The 21526-nt window shown below is 42.5% G+C and overlaps 1 protein-coding gene across 9 annotated transcripts in view; it reads left to right on the forward strand.

Annotated features, from left to right (window-relative positions):
- The window catches only part of TENM1 (teneurin transmembrane protein 1), a 1180670-nt gene that overhangs the window by 392607 nt on the left and 766537 nt on the right, over positions 1–21526 (forward strand). The window contains exon 1 of one of the 9 annotated variants that reach the window (XM_068251171.1): positions 3543–3631. The exons of the other annotated variants lie outside the window; for them this stretch is intronic. The gene's annotated coding sequence lies outside the window, so the exon portion shown is untranslated. Of the gene's footprint in view, positions 1–3542; positions 3632–21526 lie in introns of those variants that run through there. 9 annotated transcript variants of the gene reach the window in all.

Genomic DNA, 21526 nt, shown 5'->3' on the forward strand with positions numbered 1-21526 from the left:
TTTAATAAATCATTCCCCATAAATGTTTTTTTTTTTAGATAATTTTTGTTTAATTAAATATTTTAAATGTATTCTTAACTCATTTTAAGTCAATCATTTCTGTGCTGTAAATGTAACTTTAACTGCCTACTACTGACTATTGCAAATAAGTGAAACAGACAAATTTCCATCCTTTCTCATTTTTTGGAGAACACAAAGCACTTGTGATGTAAAAAACAAAACAAAAAAAAATAAATAAAAAAACACGGTCTCATCGAGAGTTGAGTGATTATCTGTTTCTGTTACAATAGCAGGCTGTTTCTCATAATAAGGTATAAGGCCTCGGACCCACTAGAGCATTTTTAGTGGCCATTTTAGACTTTCTAGAAATTGCCAGTGATTCCAAAAGCACTTTGCCATTGTAACTCTATGGCGGTGATTCCACAGGAGTGTTTGTAATTTGACAACTTGCAATTGCAGTGCCTTCAGCATTTTTGGAGTGATTTCATTCAGGAAATGCATGGGGCCAGAATCGCATTCCCTGAAATCATTTCAGAAATCACTCTGTTTTTACTGGCAAAGTCGCTCTCAAGAACACTACCCATCCCTAGAGGGACCCAGGCCTACGTAGTCAAGGGTCATAGAGTGACCATTGGTGGATGGGGAGCCAATGTTACTTTATATCAGAAAGTTGCGATGGCCAGTGAGAAACAATTCTGAGTTGATGCAGAATTATGCTAAATTTATATGCAAATTTATGCATCTTGAAAATGGAACAGTCATATACAGCTGAGGTGATAAAATAATAGTAAAACAGAAGGTTTCTGTGAAAGGATAAGATGTTTTTATTTTATCAAAAAGCTAGCAATCATAACAGCCGCATGCAAAGGTCTGTCAGAAATACCAAAAACACAGGGCCTAAAGCTAAAGTGCTAAGAGACATGAAAAAGCTAGCATGATGTGCAGCATTAAAAGCTAAGCCAGCATCACATACACCACAACTAGCATGCAGCCACCACATTCACTTTCACATGGTCATAAAGCATAAGCAGGTAGAAAGTTCAATGTTGCATAAGATTCTACTGTGCAGTGATCTTCAACCAATTAGCGAGACTGTAAAAGCCCATATAGCCTTTATCTTCCACGGAGCAAGAACAAATGTAATCAAGAGATCTCACCAAGTCCATGAGATAGTAAACTCTGTGGGTACCCATCAGCAACAACGGCAATATTCCAGCTCTAGGTCAGCACTGCTTCAGCAATAAATCAGCATATCTTGCCTGAACGCCAGCTTGGAGAGACAGCGTGCAGTGTGGTAAGACACTAGAGCTGTGGCCCCGCCCACCAAGGTGGAATCTGATCCACTTTCAAGCTGCATACATTTGCATACAACTTTTACATAATCTTGCATCAACTCTGCATCCCTGATAAGGAAGAATAAGACTTCTATACACTGCTAATTAAAAGCAGCAATGACTTTCTTTTCTGTATTACTGTAAGTGTTGGCTAGTTTTATCAAATTCCAGGATCCTTCCAGACATCCTTGTACACATCTTTCAGAGAAAATCTGGAAAAAGTGAAAAATCATTTTAAGCTGCAAAAACTGGTTCAAAAACAACTCTCCTTTAGGCACAATCTGTTTGTTGCTGCTCCAGACCACTTATGCACCAAAAACGCGTATGAGAGGAATCTGCGTGGGAGACTTCGGTGCAGAATACAGCCGGTATATGGCTGATCCTGCTGCTGCACAAGTCCCGGCCGTGTTAAATACTATTCCCCCTCCAGACCGCCATGGATGGTGGGAGCCAAATTATTGTGTTTTAAAAGTAACTTCAGCTCTGTCTTCTGACGGCACCGAAGTTACTCCCTGTGTTCCCAAGTCTCCTGCTTTGAATTCACTGTGTTTGCCTAAAACAAATCTGAATATGTGGTTTTTAAACATTTCAGACAAGTACATGCACTGGAAAAAAAAATCTTATCAATCTTAAAAATGATATACCGGTACTACTACTACTACCAACATTGCTGTTTATATTTGCCAACTGTCAAGAAGCCACACCCTATTTCTTACAGCCTGCTTGCTGTATTCTCATCACCTGGTTCAGCAACATACCAAGACTAGCTGCAAATCAGATGAGCAGTGGAAAAGCTGTCAAGTCCTAGTTCTTCACAAGTAGGACTCAACGAAGAACTAAAAGCAGAAAGCACTTTTTTTTAGCTTTGTACTTAGAGGAAAAAGCATAGCATCTATGTCAGTCTTTATCCTTGTTTTAGAGGTTTCCCCTCATTTCCTGTCCCAGATATCTAATACAAGTTAAAGGAAATCTCCCTTAAGCGAGGAGAAATGCTACAATTGACATTAGTCAATAGGTATCTCCATTGAAGATAAGGTTTGCCATTAATCTTTGGTATTTATAAAGCTGAACAGAATGTATTGCATTTTTCATAACAAAGTGGAATATTAAAATGCATTGTTTATTTCTTTATTAACCACTTTACCCCCACGCGTACGTATTTCTCCGCCCCTTTTTCCATCCTTTAAAAACCAGGGACGGAGAAACACGTACTTTCCGCGTTCCCGACGCTGCCCGCGCTCCCGCTCGTAAACACGCCGCCCGCCGCTAGTAAACACGCCGCCGCCTGCTCGCCCAGAGATCAATGAACGGGAAAATCCATTCCCGTTCGTTGATCTAAGCCCCGCAATGATCAGCTGCTCTCCTATGGGCAGCGCGATCATTGTGAGAAAAAACTCACGTGTCCAGCCTCCTTATTCTTCCTCCAAGCTTCCGGAAGGAAGCTTGGAGGTCGCATTAAAACAAAAAGTTACTGTGGCCATCTTGTGGCCAAATAGTAAACTACACCCTACACATTTTTCACATACAAATAAATGACTTTTACACATAAAATTAACTCATTACCTCCCACACTCCCCATTTTTTTTTTTTTTGTAATTAAAAAAAAATTTAAAAATTTAAAATTAAAAAAAAAAACATAAATAGTTACCTTAGGGACTGAACTTTTTAAATATTTATGTCAAGAGGGTATAACACTGTTACTTTATAAACTATGGGCTTGTAATTAGGGATGGACGCAAAACTGAAAAAAATGCACCTTTATTTCCAAATAAAATATTGGCGCCAAACATTGTGATAGGGACATAATTTAAATGGTTTTATAACCGGGACAAAAGGGCAAATACGTTTCATGGGTTTTAATTACAGTAGCATGCATTATTTAAAAACTATAATGGCCGAAAACTGAAAAATAATTATTTTTTTCCCCACATTTTTCCTATTTTCCCATTAAAACACATTTAGAAAAAAATAATTCTTGGCATAATGTCCCACCTAAAGAAAGCCTAATTGGTGGCGAAAAAAACAAGATATAGTTCATTTCATTGCGATAAGTAATAATAAAGTTATAGACGAATGAATGGAAGGAGCGCTGAAAGGTGAAAATTGCTCTGGTGCTCAGGGGGTAAAACCCCTCAGTGGTGAAGTGGTTAAAGATGTTTAAGTAGTAAGCGCTCTTGACCAGCAGCAGTAGGATCCAAGCTTCAGTTCTTGGCCAGGACACTATTTGCCTGGAGCATGCATTTTCTTCCTGTATTTATGTTGTCCAGGCCATCAGATTTGTCCCAGTTTCAAAAAATGTGAGTAAATCAACTTTTAATGGATAAACTTTGCTTGTGCAACAATTTTCTAATGACACTGATGCAGCTATCAGCACTGCGCCTCATAAAAGTTATACATAAAATATGCCCATCCCTCAGAAGTGCACTACAGTGCAGTATAGAGTACACCACTACAATAGTATCACAGTTTATGAATCTCATAGTCTTAATAAACTGCATCAGTATTAGAATAAAGTGAGCACTGTGATTGCACTTCTTCACTGAGACTGTCTCTTCCACTTCCTGAAATTAGTTTGTCAGGTCATATATGCACCTTATACTATTTTCATAAACACTGTTGATTCACTCCACAGATAATGCATCAGAATTAAGATGTACTCTATTATGGCTGCAGCAAGATCACCACACTAGAAAAAACTAAATAGAAGTGTGAATGTTTAATGTGATTTATGAAACCGTTTAAGAGGTAAAACAGAGAGTAAAACGAAAGATAAAAATTGTACTCCTATAAGATCTATAACCGTGACCCAAAGAACAAAATGCTCCCAATTCATCCCTGCGCTGTTCACTTTGATGCTTCCTGCTCTCTGCCTCAATGGTGCACTTTTACTGAGATTATGAACTGGAGAATTATTGAAGTGATGTACTTTACTAGGACTGGATGGGATTCATGCATTGGAGTACAGTTATTGAGTTGCACTTTACTGAGGCTATAAAGATTTTATGAGTACTGTTGCACTATGAGATTTGCCATTTTTAGTAAGCTAACTTGTTTACCTCGGGAAAATTGGTCTTAGAATACAGTAGGGACATTAGGATATCACTATTGAAAGGGTGAGAAAGCAAACTCCTCTGAGTTAGTGACATGATTCTCTTTGATATTCCAACTTGTGCTGCATAGAGAAAATAATACCAACTATCTCAACAGCAGTGCTAAACTGTCCCAGTACTACAACCAGTTGTTCCAAATGGACCTCCCCTAAAAACCCTACAGTGTGTTAGTCCCATTAGCTTGTAATCTCCACTTGCCGACCGCACGCTTATACCGTGCGTCGGCAAAGTGGCAGCTGCAGGACCAGCGACGCAGTACTGCGTCGCCAGCTGCAGGCTGATTAATCAGGAAGCAGCCGCTCGTGCGAGCGGCTGCTTCCTGTCAATTCACAGCGGGGGGCTCCGTGAATAGCCTGCGGGCCGCCGATGGCGGCTCGCAGGCTAAATGTAAACACAAGCGGAAATAATCCGCTTTGTTTACATTTGTACGGCGCTGCTGCGCAGCAGCGCCGTAAGGCAGATCGGCGATACCCGGCCAATCAGCGGCCGGGGATCGCCGCCATGTGACAGAAGACAGCCTGTCACTGGCTGCACAGGACGGATAGCGTCCTGTGCAGCCCAGATCTCCCGGGGGAGCAGGTAGGAGAGGGAGGGGGGAGAATGTCGCCGCGGGGGGGGGCTTTGAGGTGCCCCCCCCGCAACACACCTGCAGGTAGGAGCGATCAGACCCCCCCTGCACATCATCCCCCTAGTGGGGAAAAAAGGGGGCGATCTGATCGCTCTGTGTGGCTGCGGATCTGTGCTGGGGGCTGCAGAGCCCACCCAGCACAGATCCAAACAAACAGCGCTGGTCCTTAAGGGGGGGGTAAAGGGTGGGTCCTCAAGTGGTTAAGAAGGATGATTAATGTTGTGATTTATAAGTGCTGTGGACATTTTTTAAAACAATATCCATTACAAGTAACACCCCCCCCCTCCCACACACACACACACACACACACACACACAACCTCTTAAAGTGGAAACAAGCTCTTGCACTGCACACAATGAAAAATATTCATCCCTCATATAGTTGCTTATAGTGAACCTCCAGACTAAAAAATCTCCTCAGCAGCACTGCAAAGGCTTGCTGTTACTATAACAGTTTCACAGCATCAGAACTTTGTTTTTCTTACCTAAGCCTTATTTTTAGCTGTACAGAAGATAAACTCCGCCCTATTAAAGAAAACTGCCTGGGCATTTTTCCCCTGATGCTATGCAAAGCATGATGGGATTTCTGATGTTGTCGTTCTCGTTGCCTAGCAACTGGGAGGAGTGATCAGGACACAGGACAGTTGGAACTGTCTCATGCTCCCTGTCACCTCCTTTCAACCAAAAAGATGGCTGCCCCCATGAAATCACAAACATTTGCCTGTTCTTTTAAACCAGGGTGGGTAAGAGATTATATTACCTATCTATTTTTAATAAACATAACTAATGTAACTTAATGACAGTATGTTTGTTTAGGCTGAAGTTCCTCTTTAAAATAGCAACTGATCTGTGTTCAGTGTCTCATTAGTTCTTATCAGCAGCTGTTAATAGACCCCCGAAGCACCACCACTTCTGTATCCCTGTACAGTAAATACTGAAGCTTAACCCCTTCAGTGCTTCTTGCAAAGTGAAACCAATTTAGGATTTCCATAAATTGTAATGTAGACATTTTTGTCCATAATGGTTATCTTATCATGCTATGGCTGATATTTTAGAGCAGAGAGGAAATTCTGAATTTAGTTCCACGTTACGGAATAATTGTTTGGAGTAGTGGCACATTGAGAAAGTAGTCATTTCAATTTAAATTTTGTCTGTTCAACACTAGAAATCACTTTTACTATACACAGTCATCTATGCCTACTGATCCCTCGGCTGATATCCAGACTGCTCTTCATCAGTCATAAAATGTAGCAGAATGGGAAGGCTATAGACAGAAGTGGCATTGTACACAACAAGGTGGGGGACGTTGCTGGCAATCAGGGTATAACAGAGGACTAACGCTGTCTCAGGTTACAAGCTGCTTGATTGTTTTTTGGATTACATTCCTGAAATTCATATTAATAAAAATCAAGAGATATGTATTGAATTTTCACGTTAGCATATTACATACAAGCTTTCTTTGGAAAACTCGGATGTATAATATAAATACAGTTTATATATATATATATATATATATATATATATATATATATATTTATATATATATATATATATATATATATAAATATATACTTATATACATATACATATATATATATATATATATATATATATATATATATATATATATATATATATATTATATATATATATATATATATATATATATATATATATATATATATATATATATATATATATATGTAGCTTGCTTCTTGAGAGCAGCATGCTTGTTATTTCTGTTAATGTTTCAGGCTATCTTTTTATAAAGCAAAGCTTTCATTACCCGTACTCCCTTGATGTTTCAGTGTTCATGTTCCGACACTGTGTAAGGGTAAAATAGGGCTTTTCTGAACCATTGTGGCAGAATCTCTAGCAAGCAACTGGGAAATTAAATTGAAATACCCATAATATTTTTTGCTGCACAGCATCAGTGTCCTCAGCAATTTACCTCCAGATTCCTTGGAGAGTTGGCAGATATGAACTAAACATCTTTAGCTCTCAGGCTTGGCAAGGCTTTTTTCTTGCTTGCTTTCTCATTAGCTTTTGTTTCTACCTCTGTTTTTATTTGCTTCCCATCACACATTCAAGTATCTAAAATCAGTTTCATTTGTGTCCTCTCTTCAGCAACAGGCTTAGGAACGTGTTGTGAAAAAGTGTTTAATCCTATTGTTTTCTTGCCTCAGCAGCTTCTTGCAGCATTACTGATGGTTCAGCTTAACATTGTCTATTGTTTTGTCTCTGTCTCCTATACCATTAAGAAAGATGAATTACTGTATAAGAATGACTCTTGCAAAGTGCTGCAGGACAACTGAAATGATAGGGATATGGAGGCTTCCATATTTATTTATTAGGAGAAAACTTAAGAGAAAAGTCAATTGGATTGGGCCTTGTGTTGTGTAAAACTCAGCAACTGCAGTACTGTGAAAGCATCTGCTCTCCTCATCCACTACAGCACGATCTCACCCACCGGCAACAGTTTGATCCCAAGTCTTCATTTATAAGAATCTTTGAAGAGAACCTGAGGTGGGTTTGATAAATCATATTAGGACACAGAGGCTGGTTCTGTATACAATGACCAACCTCTGTGTCCTTCCAACAGCGTTCCTCTAGTTTTCCCCTCCCTCCCCCCGGGATCTGCTATCAGGTATGCAAGTGGCTGACTCAGTCCTGACTCAGACAGAAAGTGACTACAGTGTGACCCTCACTGATAAGAAATTCCAACTATAAAACACTTTACTAGCAGAAAATGGCTTCTGAGAGTAAGAAAGAGGTAAAAAGGGGGAATTTCTTATCAGTGAGGGTCACACTGTAGTCACTTCCTGTCTGAGTCAGACACTTACATACCTGATATTTAACTCTTTCAGGCAGAGATAGAAAAAAAAGGAACACAGCATAGCTATTTGTGTGCTAGGCACTGCACATACACATGTCCATCTCATCATGTCACATGTCAGTTCGGGTATCCTTTAATTTTTACAATAATTATGTATAAATGATTTAGTCAGTGTTTGCTCGTTGTAAAATCTTTTCTCTCCCTGATTTACATTATGACATTTATTGCATGGTGACATTTTTACTGCTGGCAAGTGATGTCACTGGAAGGAGATGCTGCTTGCTTTTTTGGCAGTTGTAAACAGCTGTTATTTCCCACAATGCAACAAGACTTCCACAGTGTGATGTCAGTACCTCAGTACTGTGAGATGCTGACTTCATTTGGGGGAGGGGTTTCACCACAAAATCAGCCATACAGAACCCCCTTGATGATCTATTTGAGAAAAGGAATAGATTTCTCATGAGAAAGGGGGTATCAGCTACTGATTGGGATGAAGTTCATTTCTTGAATACGGTTTCTCTTTAAACAATAGTCTCCCTCAGCACTCATATGCCAAAAGTCACTGTACTGTTGCACATTGAATACAGTAGCTCGGTATATTCCACATCCTGAACCCTGTCCAAAGTACAACTGAAATGCTAAAGCCTGGAGCAACTCATCAAGCTGGAATTGTACTACTAGAGCTTCTCATGAGCAATAGCCTCTCTGCAAAGTAGTTTTAATATTAGATGAATGTTATACTTCCTCAGTGGCTTATGGAAATGGATTGTATGAGTAGCTTTCAGTTCACTAGTGGGTATCCACTTGTAACACAGAAGTACTATTACCAACATTCTACAATGGTTAGTACAGACACTGTGTTGAAGAGAACAAGGCCCAGAAGAGGGGTTAAATAACAGGCAGTATGAACCAATTCTCTAGAAAGAGATATAGATGAACTCTCTCCTATGCTTTTTCAGTGCAGTAGATTATAAGTGCTTTTATGAGGTATATTCAGTCATTTTTATTTCAATAGGTATTTCTTTTGTTAAAAATATGTACAGGGTTGCAGTAAAACACACAACACTTAGTAGCCAGCAAAGATTGTGTAAGTGAAAATAACTTTTCATTAATTTCCATATTAACCACTTCACCACTGAGGGGTTTTACCCCCTGAGCACCAGAGCAATTTTCACCTTTCAGCGCTCCTTCCATTCATTCATCTATAACTTTATCATTACTTATCACAATGAAATGAACTATATCTTGTTTTTTCCGCCACCAATTAGGCTTTCTTTAGGTGGGACATTATGCCAAGAATTATTTTATTCTAAATGTGTTTTAATGGGAAAATAGGAAAAATGTGGGAAAAAATTATTATTTTTCAGTTTTCGGCCATTATAGTTTTTAAATAATGCATGCTACTGTAATTAAAACCCATGAAATTTATTTGCCCTTTTGTCCCGTTTATAAAACCGTTTAAATTATGTCCCTATCACAATGTTTGGCGCCAATATTTTATTTGGAAATAAAGGTGCATTTTTTTCAGTTTTGCGTCCATCCCTAATTACAAGCCCATAGTTTATAAAGTAACAGTGTTGTACCCTCCTGACATAAATATTTAAAAAATTCAGTCCCTAAGGTAACTATTTATGTATTTTTTTTAATTTTAAATTTTTTAATTTTTTTTTAATTACAAAAAAAATGGGGAGTATGGGAGGTAATGAGTTAATTTTTTGTGTATAAGTAATTCATTTGTATGTGAAAAATGTTTAGGGTGTAGTTTTACTATTTGGCCACAAGATGGCAACAGTAACTTTTTGCTTAATGCGACCTCCAAGCGTCCTTCCGGACGCTTGGAGGAAGTACAAGGTGGCTGGTAATGTGTGTTTTTTTTTCACAATGATTGTGCTGCTCATCGGAGAGCAGCGGATCATTGCAGGGCTTAGATCAACGAATGGGAATGGATTTTCCCGTTCATTGATCTCCGGGCGAGCGGGCGGCGGCGTGTTTACGAGCGGCCGGCGGCGTGTTTACGAGCGGGAGCGCGGACAGCGGCGGGAGCACGGAAAGTACGGATTTCTCCGTCCCTGGGGGTTAAAGGATGGAAAAAGGGACGGAGAAATTCATACGGGCGGGGGTAAAGTGGTTAATAGTTAATACAGCCCAACACAAGAACCTCTTTGCCTGTCAAGATAAAATACACTGTATAACATTAAACACTGTCTAGTATTTCCATTTTACATATAGCAGAAAGAAAATAAAAAGCAGCAACTTACATGTTTTTTTCCCTCACTCATTAACTCCTTCAGTTAAAGGATACCACAACCAAAGGGTTGTGGTAAAAATGATTGCAGCACTGTGTAGGTAGTCATCAGCACATACCGCCTGTTCCTCCTGCCTCCCTCCGTCTTGTGCCATTCTCATTGTATCCATCCCGGTGTTGGGCAACTTTACTGAACTTTGCCCCGGACATACTGCACCCTGTGTGCGCAGTATGTCCTTCCCCCTTCACTTCTGGCCGGCGCATAGTGCAAGGCTCAGAAGCACGCTGTCCCCTCTGTTCTGCGTGTGCGCTCCATTACACCGAGTGTCACATGCTAATCATGTGACACTCGGTGTAATGGAGCCCCTCCCTTCCTTTCATATTGCTGGAACAGAATCCAGCTAGTTTTAAAACATTGATCAAATAATCTGGGATAGCACATCTGAAGAAGTACATATGACTGAGTCGTCTGTTGAATTGAGCATCATTTTTATGCTGATAGTTAAAATATCGGTAATATAGTACTACCAACATTTTACTATGGACTTACCTGGTCCCATATTCTAACACAAACCATCCCTACTAATACCAAACACTAACCACCCTCCTAATGCCTAACGCTAACCCCTGTCCTAATGCCTAACACTAACCATTTACCCCCCTCCTAATTCCTAACACCAATCCCCTGTTCTAATACCTAACACTTAACCCCCAGCATCCAGTAACTACTAGCCAAAAGTACTAGGCGTTTGACCACTGATAGCTGATAGGCAACTATTACCTGTAGTGAGGCAGCTATGCAGGCATCAGTTCAGGAGGGGGTTATGGGGGATGAACATGTGAGTATATATGTGTGTGTGTCTTATGCAGGATGGTAACTGTAGCCATGTGTGTGTGTTGGGGGGGGGGGGGTTGATGGGGGATAGACACTGCAGCCATGTGTGGGGGGGGTGAGCTATGGGGGACGGACACTGAAGCACTGAAGCCATGTAGCAGGGTTATGGTAGATGGTCACTGCAGCCATGTGGCAGGGTTATGGGGGACAGACACTGTAGCTGTGTGGGGGGTGTTACGGGGGACCGACACTGCAGCCATAGGAAAGAAAGGGGGGTTCAGACACTGCAGGGGACAGGCACTGTAGTCATCAGAGGGTGGTGGGAGTCTTACAAAGGGACAGACACTGCAGCCATCAGAAGGGGGGGGAGGTTCTTCCAGGGGGACAGAAACTGCAGTCATCGGAGGGAGAGGGGGTGTCTTATGGGGACTGACACTGCACCGCATGTGCACGGAGTCGGAGTTGCATATGTAGGGAGGTCACGAAACTCCTGAGCGGACATACTGTGCAAGGTAGTATGTCTGGGTCAGTGAGTGCCAACCTTGCCAGCTCACTACAAGAAAACAGGGCCTTTTACCGGCGCTACAAGAAGGGGGACACTGGCACACAGGAGGTGTGGTAAGAAACTGCACACACACATATAGCATCCATTTTTCTTTTACTGTTCGCTCAGGTATCCTTTAATTTTTGTACATAGAGGGCACTTGACTGCTTAATTTTTGTATTTTTGTGCACCTGTCTATTTAATGTGTTTATCTTGAGGCACCTGGCTACTTTATTTTATTTGGAGGAGCGCAACTACTTATGGCAGTTGTGAGCTGAGGAAAAAGTATTGATGTTTACTTACCTGGGGCTTCTTCCAGCACCTAGAAGTGTGTGTATTCCTCGCTAAAGGTCCGCACTGTGAGGTCCATACTGGCTCATCGGGTCGAAGGCTTCTGTGCATGCATTGACGTCTTTCGCGATCACACTCCCACCGCTGGGAGTGTTCTGAGCAGGTGCAGAGGTACTGTGCTTGCGCAGAACACTCCCAGCAGCAGGAGCGCAATCGCAAAAGATGTCTGCACATGTGCAGAAACCATTGACTTGATGAGTCAATGAGCCACTACGGACCTCACAGCAGGAGCATGGAGCAGTGCGGACCTTCAGCAAGGGACACACACACTTCTAGGGGCTGGAAGAAACCTCAGGTAAGTTAATGTCAATACTTTATTTTATCTGGATACTTTTAACTAAATATTTTTATTGGGGGTCATATGACTAGTTGATTTATTATCTGGATTCATGTTGTGACTACTTAACTTATTTTATATGTGTATGTTTTAATTGTGTTCAGGGGTTGTTCTGCCTGTGAGAGAGTTGGAAAGGATGCAGTTATGGGGGAATGAGACTCTGCTTGAAGAGGGGGCGCAATTTTACAGTTTGCCATAGGCGCTGTTATACTCAGATACGCCACTGTGTGCAGTCACACAGGTGCAGTGAAAAGGTTGCAGTGACTGCTGGTATAACAATGTGCAGTCACACAGGTGCAGTGAAAAGGTTGCAGTGACTGCTGGTATAACAATGTGCAGTCACACGGGTGCAGTGAAAAGGTTGCAGTGACTGCTGGTATGAAAATGTGCAGTCACACAGGTGCAGTGAAAAGGTTGCAGTGACTGCTGGTATAACAATGTGCAGTCACACTGGTGCAGTGAAATGTATGCAGTGACTGCTATATAAAACAGCGTGCTGTCACACAGATGCAGTGACATGTATGCAGTGACTGCTATATAAAACAGCGTGTGGTCACACAGGTGCAGTCGAAATGGATGTACTGACTGCTAGTATATAAAACTGCGTGCAGTCACACAGATGCAGTGAAAGTTATGCAGTGACTGGTATATAAAACAGCGTGCAGTCACACAGATGCAGTGAAATGTATGCAGTGACTGCTATATAAAACAGTGTGCGGTCACACAGGTGCAGTGAAAATGGATGCACTGACTGCTGATATATAAAACAACGTGCGGTCACACAGATGCAGTGAAAGTTATGCAGTGACTGGTATATAAAACAGCTGTATATGCAGTGTCAGTGGGCCAGACGAAAAAAAACACATCACAAAAACATTAGCTCTCAAAAGAGCTGTTTTGGTAGTGCTTTTCAGCAACAAATATCAGCAAGGAGCAAGCTAACAAGAGCCTAACTAAGCTTTCCCTATATCTGCAGCAACCTCTCTCCCTTCTCTCACTAAAACAGCAGCACACAGATTGAGAACATGGCCGACGCTGCTGCCTTATATAAGGGGGGGGGGGGGCTCCAGGAGGGAGTGATTGGCTGCCATGTGTATGCTGACTGTGATGTAGAGGGTCGAAGTTTAGCCCAATGATGTGGTGTAGGGGGCGGGTTGAACTCTCATAAAGTTTGCGATCTTTTTTTTTTTTTTTTTTTAAGAAGCAGCTAGGAGTATGTAGTAACTATTGTTGAAAGGATAAAAAACCTCCCAAGTTTACATTTTAGATTTTGTCAGATTTTACTAATTGTAATATGCTTTGGATAGAGATTTGAGACCATTTTAGCCATGAATGGAAGATTGAATGGTGTAAATACTATTTTCACGTACTTTCTGTGGCACTAGTGTTAAGAAACAGACCCAAGCGGTCTTCTGTTATGGTGGATTGAAGATATTATGACCATTGTTTTGTTGATCTTGTCAAATTTCAATTTAGACTTTCATTTACCTGGAATTGATTAATGTAGATAATATTATTCTCTGGCACGTTGTCGTGGTTCTCAAAATGCTTGATGGCATCCATGCTGCCAACATGTGATATACTCTGTTGCAACCATCAGTCCCACAGCAGACCTGATATCATGTAGCCTGCTTTGGCAGTAGTGTGTGTGTCTGCTTTTCCTCTCCATATTTATTTATTTAATAATATATACAGTATAGCGCCAACATATTAAACAGCGCTGTACAGAGTATATTGTCACTTGTCACTAACTGTCCCTCAGAGGGGCTCACAATCTACTCCCTACCATAGTCATGTGTCTATGTGTGTATCATGTAGTGCATGTATCATAGTCTAGGGCCAATTTAGGGGGAAGGCAATTAACTTATCTGTATGTTTTTTTGTATGTGGGAGGAAACCAGAGTGCCCGGAGGAAACCCACCAGACACGGGGAGAACATACAAACTCCTTTGGCAAAAAGGGGAGAGCGCTAACCTCTATGCCACTGTGATGCCCATACACCAAGGTGCTGCCCATGTTAGTTAGCCTTCCAACTCAAAGACTGGTGTGGCAGCCTAGTGCTGTCTCTTTTCCATGCCCAGATTTTTAAGGACCACTGTCATGAAAATCGTAAAGTATAAAATACATATAAACACATACAAATAAGAAGTGTGTTTCTTCCAGAGTAAAATTAGTCCTAAATTACTTCTCCCCTATGTTGCTGTCACTTACAGAAGGTAGGAAATATTGGACAGAACTGACAGGTTTTGGACTAGCCCATTTTCACATCCTCAGTGTTTTCTTTATTTTCAAAAGCACTTGGGGAATGGCGGTTGCTCCGTCCTACTGCCAAAAACATGTGCAGCAAGTAGGCAGGCTGACCAGAATCTGTGTATAAATCCTTTTCAGGTAGTGCCTTTATAAAAAATAAATAAAGGCCATGCTGAGAATCTCTCATGAAGAGAAGGACTAATCCAAAACCTGCTGGCTCTGTCAGATTTCTACTACTTACTGTAAATGCCAGCAACATAGGAGAGAAGTAATTTATGGCTCATTTTACTCAGGTAGAAAGATACTTGTTACATGTATTTTAACATTTTTCACAATAGATCTCCTTTAAATACTAAACATATGGAGTTCAACTGCACAACATGTCTCTAAAGGGAGCAGCACACAGCTAGCAAAAGGTTTGTGTTGGGAGGAACTATTCCCAGAGATTGTGCTGATCATCAAAAATGTAGTCAGAACGTAGTCACACAGCAAATGGAAGTAGAATCTTTATAAATATAGTATACTAGGCCTAAGGCCAGTTTAAAAACGGGTGCTAGGCTGTGGCGGCGCCTGCCCCCAATCCCCCCACCCAACACACACACGCACTGACCTCTCTTTTAAATTATCTGTGTGCATACATCGTGCTTGTTACCTTTCAAACCTTTTTTTGGCCGGAGGTGCACTTTACAGCGTTCTTTAAACTAAAAATAATTGCAGATGATCACCGCCTGCACATGTCTGACAAAGAAAAGTCCATAATGTATCACACTAAGACTTCATTCTTTTTTACCTTTGTGAGCTGGGCATGTATTCAAAGTAAGTACTTCAGAGTACAAATAACATATAGCTCTTGTGGAATCCTTCTGCCAGTTATTCCTGAGAAGTAATACTGTCACTCCTCATGCAGGTCTGTTGTTAGTTAGCTACTGCAGTCTCAAGAGACATATCACAGCAGGGAAGTTATCCATATGACATAAGTCTGCAGTTGTTGTTATTATGCTTTCCTTGCTGTCATCCATAGATTCAGTGTTTTGAAGTCCCTGGTCCTCACGTATCTGACAGCTCCCAACAAGCATCTGGGTTATGTACACAAGACAGGGTAGCTAGGAAACCTCCCAAGAACTTGAGCATATTATGTGAAATGAGGTCTGCATAGATCTGGATCTGTGATGAGAGAGCATTTAGAGTGATGTAAATATGTGACTTCTTAAGGCTTAGCCTATCAGTGACCCCCACAAGGAAAGTGTGATGATCTGTACACGCACTACTGCCCCCTTATGTGAAAATTAGCAATCTGGTGTAGCATTTTGAAATTCTGTCTCCATGCTTTCATGTCAAACAAATATGGACAATTTAAATGATAAAACATATTTCTCCTTCTAATTTACTACATACTAAGTAGATAATACCTCATATTGCCAATAAAATCAGTAGAAATTGTTTTAAGATTTTGGCAGCTATTTATGATCTTAACAGTCTCCCAGCCAAGTGCCTAGCACTAGTTGTGACATATCACCTATGCTTCACTATTCATATTTTAATGGTCCCTAACACTAATCTCCCTGTATATTGCTATCCTTAAAGGGAGTCTGAAGTGAAAATAATAAAAAAACACATACTTACCTAAGGAGAGGGAAGGCTCTGGGTCCTATAGAGCCTTACCGTTTCACTCATGGTCCCCACATTCCAGCACTTGCTCCTACGTTTAAATCTCCCACTGTGGAAGGCGTCAGAAGTCTTTGGGAGGCCCAATGCTCCCAAGGATGGGCTGCTCCATACTACACATGTGTGAGCATGCTTTCTCACGCACTCGCTTATGCGCAGTATGGAACTTCTTGTTTGCAGGAGCATTGGGCCTTCCAAAAACTTCTGAAGCCGTTCACAGCAGCAGAGAGCATTCTTCGGCCCTTTGGTAGGTTTATACTTTTTACCACTTAAGTCCCACTATAACCAGCTACCTCTGACCTTTCACTACAGGTAGCCAGATGCCCCCCTTTCACTATAGATAACCAGATGCCCCCATTTCACTATAGGTAGTCAGACCCCCCTTCTGTATCGTAACCAGTTGACTAACACCCCTCCCAACAGTATAGGTAACCCCCCTTATAGTATAGGCAGCAAGATGTCCTCACTCCGTCAGTATAGTTAACCTAAGCCCCTCCCCAGTATAGGTAGCCTTACCCCACCTCTCACCATCAGTATAGGTATTCTTACCCCCTCCCCCAGTATAGGTATCCTCCCCAGCATAAACACCCCTACCACCAGTATAGGTAGCCCTCCCCAGTATAGTTAGCCTTTTCCTAGTATAGGTACCTCTCCCCAGTGTAGGTAGCCTTTCCTAGTATAAGTACCCCCTCCCCAATATAGTGAGCCTTCCCCCACTATAGGTACCCCTTTTCCCAGTATAGGTTGGTTTCCCCCACTATATGTAGCCTTCCATCAGTATAGGTACTTCTTCTCCCAGTATAGGTAGCCTTCCCCCAGTATAGGTACTCCTTCCCCAAGTATAGATAACCTTCCCCCAGTATAGGTAGCCTAGCTCCAGTATATGTACCTACTCCCCCAGTATAGGTAGCCATCCCTAGTATAGTTAGACTTTGCCTAGTATAGGTACCTCTCCACAGTATAGGTAGCCTTCCACAGTAAAGGTAGCCTTTCCCTAGTATATTTACCCCCTCCCCAATATAGGGAGCCTTCCCCCACTATAGGTACCCTTTTCCCCAGTATAGGTTGGCTTACCCCCCAGTATATGTAGCCTTCCCCCAGTATAGGTACCCCTTCCCCAAGTATAGGTAGCCTTACCCCAATATAGGTTCCCTCCTCCTCCTCCCTCCCAGTATAGCTAATCACTTCCCCAGCATAGGTAGCTTTTTCTGAGTAGTAGTAGCCTCTAGCTCTCTCACACCCCAGTTGTCATTAATTTACCTGCTCTGCTCTCAGCTTCTCCTCAACAAATTCTGGATCCTCCTTGCTCCATTGCCCAACACGGTGGCATATTTCAGACATCAGATCAGTGGTGATCTGTAGCGAAGCATTGCCCAGTAATGGTGCTGTGCACAGGAAGTAACAGCACTGCTTACTTCCTGTATATGGTGGTCACTGTCACTAGGCAACACTTGCTGTCTCTTTGCTGCAGGTCACTGTTGATCTGAGGTCTGAAGTATGCCACCACGCTGGGCAATGCAGCGAGGAGGATCTGGACTTGTGGGCCAGGAGCAGAGCAGGTAAACCAACCGTGGGCAGGGTAAGCGGAGCTGGTGACTAACCAGCAGTACCCCAGCTTTCCCAGCCCCCCTAGGCATTTGCCTATGTGGTCTTCTCCCAAATCTGGCCCTGCACTGATGTAGTTTTGGGAGGGGCTCAGCTCCCTGCCCTCAAATTTGGTGTGTGTAGAAGGTATGAAGATCTCAAGCCTTAAATTTCAGCATCATAATCTATTATAAAATCACAAAGGAGCTGTGGGAGGGATTTCACCTTTTCTGCTGAATTTCCATTGACTTTTTCCCCTCTGCAGACCAAGTTTTTAGCGACAAACTTGCCATCAGCTTCACACTGGTTTATATACACACAGTTTATTTATATTGCAGCATATGAATCAGTCCGAGATTATAACTTCCTCACTTTCCAAAAATGTTTTATTTGTTTGTGTCTCTATTATTCCTGGAGAGATTTCTCCACATTTGTCTGCAAAATTCTCACAAATGGCTACAAAGTCAGAAATGGCTACAATAATAATGATAAAGAAGTTCTAACCCCTTACAACATTATTTAAACCTTAACCACTTGCCGACCGCACGCTTATACCGTGCGTCGGCAAAGTGGCAGCTGCAGGACCAGCGACGCAGTACTGCGTCGCCAGCTGCAGGCTGATTAATCAGGAAGCAGCCGCTCGTGCGAGCGGCTGCTTCCTGTCAATTCACGGCGGGGGGCTCCGTGAATAGCCTGCGGGCCGCCGATGGCGGCTCGCAGGCTAAATGTAAACACAAGCGGAAATAATCCGCTTTGTTTACATTTGTACGGCGCTGCTGCGCAGCAGCGCCGTAAGGCAGATCGGCGATCCCCGGCCAATCAGCGGCCGGGGATCACCGCCATGTGACAGAAGACAGCCTGTCACTGGCTGCACAGGACGGATAGCGTCCTGTGCAGCCCAGATCTCCCGGGGGAGCAGGTAGGAGAGGGAGGGGGGAGAATGTCGCCGCGGGGGGGGCTTTGAGGTGCCCCCCCCCGCAACATGCCTGCAGGTAGGAGCGATCAGACCCCCCCTGCACATCATCCCCCTAGTGGGGAAAAAAGGGGGGTGATCTGATCGCTCTGTGTGGCCGCGGATCTGTGCTGGGGGCTGCAGAGCCCACCCAGCACAGATCCAAACAAACAGCGCTGGTCCTTAAGGGGGGGTAAAGGGTGGGTCCTCAAGTGGTTAAATCAAACGTTCATGTAAAGTGATACAGAAAAGATGTCAGCATGATATACATTGAAAGAGAAAAAAATCAATATGAAATAAAAAAGAACATAAAATCAGTAATCACAGTCTTATATTTCCCATTCTTCTTTCTTTCAAGTAACTACGAGCCTTATAAAGCAACACCCCCTCCCCCTTTCCTAAAAAACAAAAACAAAAAAAAACAGTACCTGGACTAACATGAGACATGATGAGATAAACATGTGTATATACAGTTTCATTTATTGTATGCATGTGACAGTTTCTCTCTAGTCATATCTAGGACTGTAACATAAGCGGAATCATAAACTTATCAATTGCCACCCGATGTGACAAAATCATTAGGTTTTTTTTCTGATTGTAATCTGATAAACAACACATCAATATTCAGTACTTTTCAGCTGGATATCTATTGAAAATGTATCAACAATCAACTATTGTTAAATCATTTGATGCAGCGCAATGCTATTGCTCATAATCCACCACCGCTTTGGCCTCACCCTTAATCAATGCAAATTCTGTTCTATGCAATCAATAGAATCATCTGATTTTAAGTAAACATCGATGGAAATTTGATTGATCAGACAAATTGGGGCCATAGATTTCTGGTAGGATGGGAAAATCGATAGGAGTGGGGCCACCTTAACGCTCACTAATTAGAAATGACATGCCATTCAACTCTTGCAGAGAAAAACATTTGAGTGCAAGGTATAGATAAAAAAAAGGTTAATAGCAGTCCAGTGCTGCTCCGATCCCCCTTTTCAAAATCCGCATCAGATTCGGATCTGGATACTCCGCTATCCGATCCGGGTCGGATATCCGAGTTCAAAATTTCCCGATCCGAATCCGAATCGGATATCCGACCCTAGTATCCGGCGGATTCGGATATCCGGGTAGAAAACCGAAAGTGGCCTTTAAATTGCTTTAAAAACGTTTTAGGGTATATGAGGCATGTAGCATCATTATTTTGTAAAGGGGAACACTAATTGATGATGTGGGGACTTAAAATACACCCCCCCCCCAAAAAAAAAATGGCTGTCAATTAACATTAGGCCTAGGTTCCAGACAGCGGTCATGCAGCCCACATTGTGTCCATAGTCCAACCACACAACTGGGACATGGCAGTTTTCAGCCAAGACACCTCCAAAAAATTATGCATCAATTGTGTTTTGGGTTAAATATAGGTGGTATCAGTGGCCTGTGGCACCCTGGCCTGGCGGTGGGAGCTGCACAGGCAGCAGGAGCAGGGCAATGCAGCAGCAGGTGTAATGTGTGCCAGGAGCATGCCGGATGTGGCACGTTGCAATTGGCACTTAGCATGTGTCACGTGGCACTTGGCACGTGTCACATGGCAAGTGACACATGGCAAATGCCACGTGACACGTGGCAAGTGCCACGTGACACTTGACAAGTGCCACGTGACACTTGACAAGTGCCACGTGACACTTGACAAGTGCCACGTGACACTTGGCAAGTGCCACGTGACATATGGCAAGTGCCACGTGACACGTAGCAAGTGCCACATGACACGTGGCAAGTGCCACATGACATGTGGCAAGTGCCAAGTGCCGAGTGACAGTCAGACAGCAGAGGAGAAGCCACTAGTGCACACTAACTGTCACACTGCCAATGCTCACAGCACAGCAGTTCTGTAGAAAGCTAACACAGTAGTACTACTACTCTAACTACTAGCACACTGACTGCAGTACTACAGTACTAACTACACAATAACACAGTAATCCTATCCCCCAATCCTTACCCTAACCTATACCTAAGGCTAATAGCTGGCCAGCAGGCAGCAGCTGGCCTGGTCTGTGCACAGCACACACACAGACACATAGCAGCTGCCAATCACACGCTGATTGTCACACAAAGGACATCAAGCTAATTAATGATTTTTACAATAGTGAAGGGGTTAATCACTGAACAGCTTATCACTGTGTACAGCCCTTAGCCCAGCAGCACTGGAGCACGCACTCTGACTGACACACTATGACATCAATCAAATCTAATTAAGATTTAACAATAGTGTAGTGATAGTAGTGAAGGGGTTAATCACTGAACAGCTTTTTGTTTATAACTGTGTACAGCCCCCTTGCTAGGCCACTAGCACTGGAGCAAGTCTCTCAGTGAGCATTCAGCAAGCTAAGACGATATGTCTCATCATGGCTGCTCTCCTTATTATACAGGGGGGATGGCCAGTGTTCCTTACAGTGATAGGGTGCCAGGGTTTAGGCTGGAAGCCCTCTGATTGGCTCAATGAGGTCAGGTGGGGCTGGCCAGGATTTCTCTCTGTGATTAGTTGCTAGGGCTTCTGCTGGGAGCCCTCTGATTGACTACAGGAAGTCAGCTCCTTAGTTACAGTATTTTGGATCCGGATATCCGCAATATTCGTGTTTATCTGGGTTATGCAGCCAAATATCCGCAGATAGCTACCCGGATTTCTAGAGCAATACGGAATCTGATACCGATCCGGATAGCGTAAAAAAGTTTGGATATCCGGGTTACCCGAAAATCTGGAATCCTGATGAGCAGCCCTGGTTAATAGTTCATTGATTGAGTAACTAGAATACTCAAAGACAGTATCATTCACCTGAGACAATAAAAACATTATGCTAG

The sequence above is a fragment of the Hyperolius riggenbachi genome, chromosome 8 (assembly GCF_040937935.1).
Source record: "Hyperolius riggenbachi isolate aHypRig1 chromosome 8, aHypRig1.pri, whole genome shotgun sequence".
NCBI lineage: Eukaryota > Metazoa > Chordata > Amphibia > Anura > Hyperoliidae > Hyperolius > Hyperolius riggenbachi.